The following is an 8,879-nucleotide window of genomic DNA, read 5'->3' as shown; positions in this document are numbered from 1 at the left end:
GGGTGTCATCCCCATACAGGCGTGGCTGGGGCATCTCTGACTCTCTGATGCCCTCTCATGTTTCAACAGTCTTTATCTCTGGCAAGTACTGCCTGCTGAAGACCAATGAAGGTGAGGCTTTCTCTAAGTAACTGAGGGATTACTGCAAAGGTCCAGTCATTACTGTGCAAAAGTAAAGTCATTAATAGAATATGCCAGAAAAGCCAATGAACTTTAGTTAGCCTCTGTTACTTCCACTCTTCCTGTTTTTGAATTACCTTAAAGAACAAAAAGTATCACACATGGGGCAGGATTGTAAAAAGAAAGGCTTATACTTCCCACCACCTGGTGAACTTTCTAAAACTTATCTCCTTGAACACTTGCAACCACCCTGAGAACTAAGTACATACAACTCCATTCTTCAAATTGGAAAATAAAATGAAAGAGAGAGACAGGTTTCATATCAGGATCTGAATGCCACACATCAGCTTTTTGTTATATCACACTGAAGAATAAAATAGCTCATGGGCTGGGGTTGTGGCTCAGTGGTAGAGTGCTTGCCTAGCATGTGTGAGGCACTGGGTTCAATTCTCAGCACTGCATATAGATAACAAATAAAATAAAGATCCATCAACAACTAATAAATTTTTTTAAAAACAGATCTTCAGTAGTAAATCTTTTTTTAAAAAAATACTATTTTAGAAGCCCTATTTTAAAGAATTATTAGGTCACTTTAGATCTATGTAATTACCTCTCATAAGTAAAAATAAAAACTGGCAGGTATCTGACATGTTTTAACTCTAATGGTATGAAGTAGAACTTCTCTATGTTTAATATTTATCAAAGTAACAACAACAACAACAAAAAACCTGGCCCTAGCATGATGGCACACATCTGAAATTCCAGCGATTTGAAAAGATGAGGCAGGTGGATCACAAGTTGGAGTCCAACCTCAGCAATTTAGTGGGGCCCTAAGCAACTTAGCAAGATATTTTCTCAAATTAAAAAATAAAAATAAAAGGACTGGGGATGACATTCAGTTGTGAAGTGCTCCTGGGTTCAATCCCCAGTACCAATAAATAATCAAACTTGAAGTGGGTAGAAAGGTATTATATGTTCTATGGGACTAATTTTCAGGAAATATTATATGACATAGAAGTTCTTAATTATTTTTTACAGTTAAATAATTGGTTTATGGAAGAGTTATAGTGAATTATTTTTTTCCTTCAAAAAACTGGCTCTCAAAAGTAAGTTTTTAGACTCTGAAGAATAATCTTATCATCTCAATAAAGAATGCACTAACATCTATGACAGTGATGAGGGGAAAGGACACAAAATTAGGACAATAGAAGGTGTCATTTGGACAGGTCCAAAGCAAGTGTGTCCCTGTGGGCCATTTTGGGGGATCCACACACATTACTCTTATGATTCTGCATCCTTGTCTTTCTCTCATTCTTCCCTTTTCTTTTTAATTTCTGTCCTGTTCCTTTCACTGTCCCTCATGATGGGCTGAATGAGTATGGGCACCTCAAATTCACATTGACATCCTAATCCCCAACATGGTAATAGTTGAAGGTAGGGCTTTGGGGAGATAATCAGGTCATTAGCGTGAAATTAGTACCCTTTTAAAGGAATCTACCCGCTTGCCCCCTTTTGACCCTGTGAGGATATAATAAGAAAAACAGATCTGCAACCTGTCCTTCCCTCAAACACATTGACAAGTTGATCTCAGCCTCTAACACCATAAGAAATAAATTTATGTAATTTATAAATTTATGAGGATAATCTCTGGTACTTTTTATAGAGTCTGAACTGACACCCCTAGTTTTATGAACAGAGTAGGTCAGAGAAACCAAAACAACAAAACAAAATTTATCAAGATGTATTGAGTGCTGACACTGTTGGGCACCATGCTAAGGTAAAAGTGAACACATTAATTCACAGCACCTACCAACGGTGATCTTACTGCATAAAGTGGGATCATTATTTTATAGATGGAGAAACCAAGGCAGAGAAAGGTATGCAACCTGCTCAGGGCCATACAGCTGTCATGATAGAGAACAATTTGAGTTCTGGACAGGCAGCCCACAATTTTAATCACATCTTTGTAGATCTATGAAGGACTCCTGCAGGGGAGCCTTGAGCTTGTTCAATATAGCCCTTTGGGCTAGTGAGGAAATGAATTTAGACAACCCTGTTCCTCCAGATTTTCAGCAAAATTTCAAAGATGGCTGCCTTGATCTAATAGGTTGCCTTGCTGACTTAAAAATACAACAACAACAAAACATCCACTTTTCTCATCTCCTCAGTACTACTACAGAGATATAGTGAGCTTCTAACAGGAGGAAATAAGCCTGGAGGGAAGAAACACATAAGTAATACCTTTTCTTATCTGAAGTCTAACTAGTGTCAAAGACTCAACCACAATTACTTTATTGTTTAGGTTTTAAGGACTCAATTTTTCAGAATGGGATGACAGACAGGAACTTTTCACTGCTCTTGCCATCATCCCCTCACACTCCAGACCCTCTTCCCACCTTGGTTTGCAATATTTGGACAAGAAAAAAGACTTCCATTTACTAGCCAGGAAATTTCCTGTTGGGCTTTGTGAGGAGTCCAGCTGCCAAGCAGTTAATGACAGATAATTTCTCTCCCTTCCTACATGGGATGTTTCTGTAGTCCTCAGGTCAGGAGTTATTGGGTACAAATGAGGCCCCATTAGCCTTAATTTCCCAATTCCATTGTCTCTTAGTTCCCTCTCCAGGGCTTCATTCAATATTATGTAAAAGTTTCTGGGAGCTTCTATGGGGTTTCTCACCTATGTGTAAGATCATGTCTCTGAGTGCAGATGGTCATCTGCCAAGGTGGTTTGCAGCTGCTCTGTCCACTGAACACCCAAACATCTTGTGCAGGACACAAAGGAGTTCTACTAGTGCCTAAAGCTGTTTTTCTGGGAAGATGCTGCCCCATCTGTGAGGCAAGTTCATATGCAACCTCAAACTAAAACAAAACAAACAAACAAATGCCAAGAGACCAAAATAGCACACATTGTACTCAAACCAAAATGTCAGTCTTGCTTATTGCAAAAGTGAGTGGGTAGCTCCTGTTCACAGGGGTACCTGTAATTCCTGGAATAGGGCTGGATACCAGGTTCAATGTGGTTTTTGTTCCTAAAATAACTTATTCTGGTACTTAGAAATTCTTTACGGTTGGTCTCTTGGTCAATGTCAAGAACAAAATTGGTAAACCATATGTATACTATGAAATGAATATATATATATATATATATATATATATATATATATATATATATACACACACACACTATGAAATGACAATGGAAAGTCATTACCAACAAGATTTGTAAAGTGAAACACGGAAAAAAAAACAAAAAAATGTAATAGTCATTGAAATACAAGTGCTATTTGGTATACTTTCAGATAAGAAGATAACATTAACTACTGTTTCAGAATCAACTCTGATGTGGTGACTACAAAGGCAACCACTTGACTGGACATGACAAAGTTAAATTTCAAGCAATTTGTATTCACTAGAAATTTAATAAGAAGCTTCTTATTAAGGGTTGGGGTTCTAAGAAGACACTTGAGTCAAGATGAAGTATTGGTCTAGTTTGGAGAGTATGTTAATTTTTTTTTGGTAATAATTTTAGAAATCATAGGTTTTCTTTTCCAGGCAATTATTTCAATGAATCAATTGGGGTTTTGAGAAATGATTAAATGAGGTTCAATTTGGTTTCAGGTTCAGCAAAATGAGATCATTCATTCTATTTTTGGTTCAGTTCAGGTCAAGTCTCCTGGTTAAATCAGACCAATAGGCATTGGGATAATATGTTTTTATGCCTTTTCTTTCCCTCATCCTTTCTTCTACTTTTCTTTCCCAAACATTTGTGGACCTGAGAACAAATGTGACTTAATTTTTTAAAAATAAATAAATAACACAGTTTCTACCTCAAGGCCTGTCCTAAGGAAGGGGGCCTGACCCTTGTCCTTGGATAAACCCACAGAGCACTCCTAAGCACATACCCACCCCGCTGAGTTGTTTGTAAATAACAGGAGAGGTCTGACTCAGTTGGGCTAGGTGAGAACCCATGGCAACCCCCCTAGAAACCTCCAATCAGCATGAGACAGTGAAAATACTTGGACTGCCAGATGACCCCCAAGTAGTTTATGGTGCTTGATAACATGTTGGGAAACCATGTAGTTTAGCACGTACACCCCTCATCGCTTAAACCAATCAGTTCAAAGGAATGCCCCTCTTGTACTAGCCAATCACCCTTACCCGACTTGCTCCCGCCAGTGAATGTGCTAATCAATGCTAAGATTTGTTGTCTGATTTTCCCGAGATATGGAATGATTTGCTGTGTGATGTTGTGACACATAGAGTATGCCCCCAAAACCTATAAAATCTCGCTGAATAAAGGACCGGGACTCACTCCCTGGGACCGCTGCGTGGGGATTGGTTGTGAATCCAGGCTCCAGCTTGCAATAAAGACTCTTGTGTGATTGCAACGGATTCGGCTCCTGGAGGTCTACTGGGGTCTCACGAATCTGGCATAACAGACCCTTTTCTCATCACACTGAACTTTTCTGTATTGTGTAATAACATGTTCTCTCCCCTCACAAGTTGTATTTATACTCAGCAACCCAAGTTCCCATAAGAACTACTGGAATAGTAATATGTTCCTTCTAGCACAAAACACATATTTCTCTTATTTATACTTTTACTTTAATTAAATTAGACTACCATATATGAAGTTGAAGCAGATAACCAAGCCTGGAACAAAAATAGCAGATATTCTAAGGGTAACTCTGTCTCCCACAACACAAATGCCTAGAGCAAAGCTGAAATGAGTTCCAATATAAAGTCAAGTGGTTAAGAATGGGGTACATTAGAACAGGTTTTCCAAGGAACAGCTTAAATGGAAAAATTGTAAGACCAATGATAGTGAGGATAACATAAAGAAGAAAAAAATTATTTCTTTGACATTTTAGAATTGGAGTATAGAATCAGCATTACTGTGATGTTGAGTATTGAAAGATATATATTCTTCCTGGACACAAGAAGAATAAGTCTGAAGATCTCTCTTACCTGTTATGGTGGCTTTGTTGATGGATGGTTGGTTGCACATTGGTGTTCTTCTGACAAAGAGAGAAAAATACAAAGCAGTAAGTATGTGGTCCTTGTTGATTTGAGTAGGTGCTGAGTCGTTTTAGATATGAAATTTTAATTTTAAGGATTTTTTAAGTTAGGAGATGCAGATTTCCTTCAGTCAATTCTTGGGGATCCTTTTACTATATCTCAGATCATACGTATGAAATTTTTAAGAAAGTTAAGTCTCACGGTGATAGACAGTGGGGAAGATTATGATGTTCATGTCACAAGAACATGATAAAAGTGGAAATTCTTATTAATTGACTATATTCAATTAAGCTAGGGTTTACAGAGCTAACACAGATTTTAGAAAAGTAGTCAAATTATCACTGTTTTCCTTAAAACAGTGCTAAGAATCTTTGATTTTGACATAAAGCCTCATGATTGTTCATACATTATCAGAAGTGCATGATTCTTTCTAAAGTATCTTAGAGAAGGTATTTAAATTTTTTTCCTATTTTCTTACATTGAGAAATATTTCTGATACAAGTGTTAGAGAGGTATATTGACAAGGTGTATAAACATATGCTATAGAGATTTTAGAACTATTGTAAACCTAAGGTATTTAAATAGATTCCATCTAGTATTCTTTCCTATTTTTTTAACAGATGTTTGCCAGTTCCACCAGATGATTATAAACACCCTTAGGTTAAAAACAAAACAAAACAAAACAAAAAACCAAATATATATATATATATATATATATATATATATATATATATATATATATATATAATGATTAACTCATATTCCCTTCAAAGCCCAGCGTGAGCACACACATACACACATACACACAACCTCAACTATTTTACAGATATCCCTAAATGTACCTATTTTTAAAGTGTTTTTAAAGATGGCAACAAGTTAAAAGCTATCAATTATATATATCAACAAGTTAAAAGCTATCAATCTATCTGGTATTAAATCAGTGCTCAATAAATTATGTTGAAAAGAACATCATTTATGGATTGTCCAAAGTTTTTTGGAATAGAATTTTATAAAATCATTACTTATAATTGATAGCTTTTAACTTGTTGCCATCTTTTAAAACACTTTAAAACACATTAAGGGATATCTGTAAAATAGTTCAGGGTGTGTGTTGTGTATGTGTGTGTGTGTGTGTGTGTGTGTGTGTGTTTCTTCTAGTGGCTACACTTACTTAATAAGCATTAAGTGTCTGTCACACGCTATACTAAATGAGCACTTTAAATGAATTATCTCACTTAACCCTGAAAAAAAGCCTCAAGGCTGGTAGAATCATTGTTCTCATTTTACCAGTGAGAAAAACAAATCTTTGGGAAGTTGAAAATCTGTTCCAAGCCAGCAGAGATTTGAATCAAGGTAATGTGACTCTAGGCTGCACTCTACTCTTTGTCTTAGCTTGGGATGCTTTTGTGGAAGCCAAATGGATAACCACACAGATGTGCAGTTGGCAGCAGATTCTCTAATGCTGAAGATGACGACTATCCTAGCAGGTCTGGGGGAAGCTTACAGAAAGCCCTTTGGTGTTATGTAATTTCTCGCTCATTCTATTCAGTGTCTGGCTCTGGGTCATTGCTCTTAAGTTTATTGGTGTCAGCTTGGGATTGAATTTTTGTGTTTGATTGAAAATACACCATGATTCACTTCTGATTTATTTTAGTTTTTTTAAATTATGAAAATAAAAGTCGGGGCTGGGATATAGCTCAGTGGTAGAACAATTGCTTAGCATGTGTAAGGCTCTGGGATGATCCCCAGCACCATATAGAAGTGAGAGAAAGAGAAGAAATTAAAAATATAAATTTGAACTTGATAAATGTTTTATTTAAAAAGGTCAATATTTTAAACTGCTGCTTTGAAATAGCTCTGTTTTCTATACTAGTAGTTACCTTCTTGCTGAGAGTTTGTTATTCAGATGAGTTTGGGGATATTCAGGATGATATAGTTATAGACTAGAGTTTATTCAAATGACTTAAACATTGATGTCTGAGAATGTTTTTTAGTTCTTGTTCTGTGAAAATTTTGAAAACATTGACTTTTTGTCTGGGAAAATATAAATAAATATTTATTCTTTTTTATAGTTTTGGAAAACCAAATGGTTGACTTGCTACTAATTCTCATTTTATCAATCTTACTACTGACACTTGGGAACTTGACATCTTGATAAGTAACAAGCAGAAAATAATAATCACTGGATTCATGGTAACTTGACAGATTATTTTTAAAAAGAATGAGTCACAATTTATTCTTGGAATAAAAAAAGTCTAAAGGGCACAAAAAAGCAAGAAGATCACAAGAAACCATTAGTGGGCTAACACTAGAGCTCTTGGATGAGTTCTTCCTAGACACCAACCCTAAAGCAAATAAAAAAAACAACAACAAAAACAAAAAACTAGTTCTTAGATGAGTTCTTCCTAGACTCCTTTCCTAAAGCAAATAAAAAGGTAGTCTGTGAAAGGCAGCACAGGTCTTCTTCAAATTCCAACAGTGAGCTTGGAAACATTCTAGTGGCACAGGGAGTGCAAGGCAATTAAATCCTGATTCTTTCAGAGTCATCATGCCATGTACCAGTGGCATCCTCTTTGCTAATACCAAGCACAACAGAGTCCAGCTGTGTGGAGATTGAATTCTACTATTCCGACACCCCAGGAAGCTTACTTGGTTTGAATTAATAAAGGAGGTACAAATCTGCATTGACTAAAAAGGAGACCATACACTGGCTTTCACTTAGAGTCTACCAGATGATATTGTAATTCAATGTCTCCATGGGCATTGCATAGTTAGTCAAAGCAGGTGTAAGTTCAGGTGTTACCTATGATTTTTCACTCCCTCCTTTCCATTTTAATATATTCTGTGCCTGTAAATCAGTTGAGAACCTCTGTCTTGTATAGAATAGGCCTGAGGACATTTCTTTGGAGATAGAAGGGCCAGTGTGATACCTTCACACCTGTTTGATTAAGTGTCTATTATATTAAATGCTTGCACTCAGGTGACCACATCCAAAGGAAATTTACAGGGCATTAATTTCTTGTTTACCTTTTAGAGACAAGACCTCGATTTCTTACTGAAATTTGAGACTGCAAGTTTTAGTGACAACCAATAATTTCATTTTTCCTTCAGAGTTAAAAATTTTTAGAAGGTTAAGTTTGTACCCATAACCTACTGAATAGCAAAGGTCTCAGGGCTATTGAGGTCAGCCTGATGTTTTACAACTTATGACCATGTTGTATAGACAACACAACTGGAGATAAATGATTTCTTCATGGCACACCCTCAGGCTTTAAATGCTGAATGGCCACTTTACACTTTCAGTCAACAAGCATTTGCAGAGATTTAGAAATGAAGTGTCCCCCAAAAGTTCATGTGTGAGAAAATGCAAATGAGGTTAAATGAGAGCTGTAACCTAATTAGTAACTTAAACCACTGAAATGGATTAACTGGGTGGTAACTGAAGGCAGGTAGGATGTGGCTAGCGAAGACTGGTCACTGGGAGTGTGCCTTTGGGGTTTATAATTTGTCTCTGGTAAATGAAGCTCTTTTGCTCTCTCTGCTTCCTGTTGGCCATGTTCTGAGCTGCTTTCTTCCTCCACATCCTTCTACCATGATGTTCTGCCTCATCTTGGTCCCAGAGCTCTGTGGTCAGCCATCTGTGGACTGAGACCTCTAAGACCATCAGTGAGCCCCAAGTAAATTTCCCCTCTTCCATAGTTTGTGTCAGGTATTTTGGTCACAGCAATGAAAAATCTGAC

At 36.8% G+C, this 8,879-nt stretch overlaps 1 pseudogene; it reads right to left on the bottom strand.

Annotated features, from left to right (window-relative positions):
• Positions 1 to 213: 213 nt before the first annotated feature.
• LOC144369651 (3',5'-cyclic-AMP phosphodiesterase 4D-like) overlaps positions 214 to 8,879 on the bottom strand; it is a 36,796-nt pseudogene continuing 28,130 nt past the window's right edge.

This window comes from Ictidomys tridecemlineatus, chromosome 13, assembly GCF_052094955.1.
Source record: "Ictidomys tridecemlineatus isolate mIctTri1 chromosome 13, mIctTri1.hap1, whole genome shotgun sequence".
NCBI classification, from domain to species: Eukaryota; Metazoa; Chordata; class Mammalia; order Rodentia; family Sciuridae; genus Ictidomys; species Ictidomys tridecemlineatus.
This window is presented reverse-complemented; position numbering and strand designations above follow the sequence as displayed.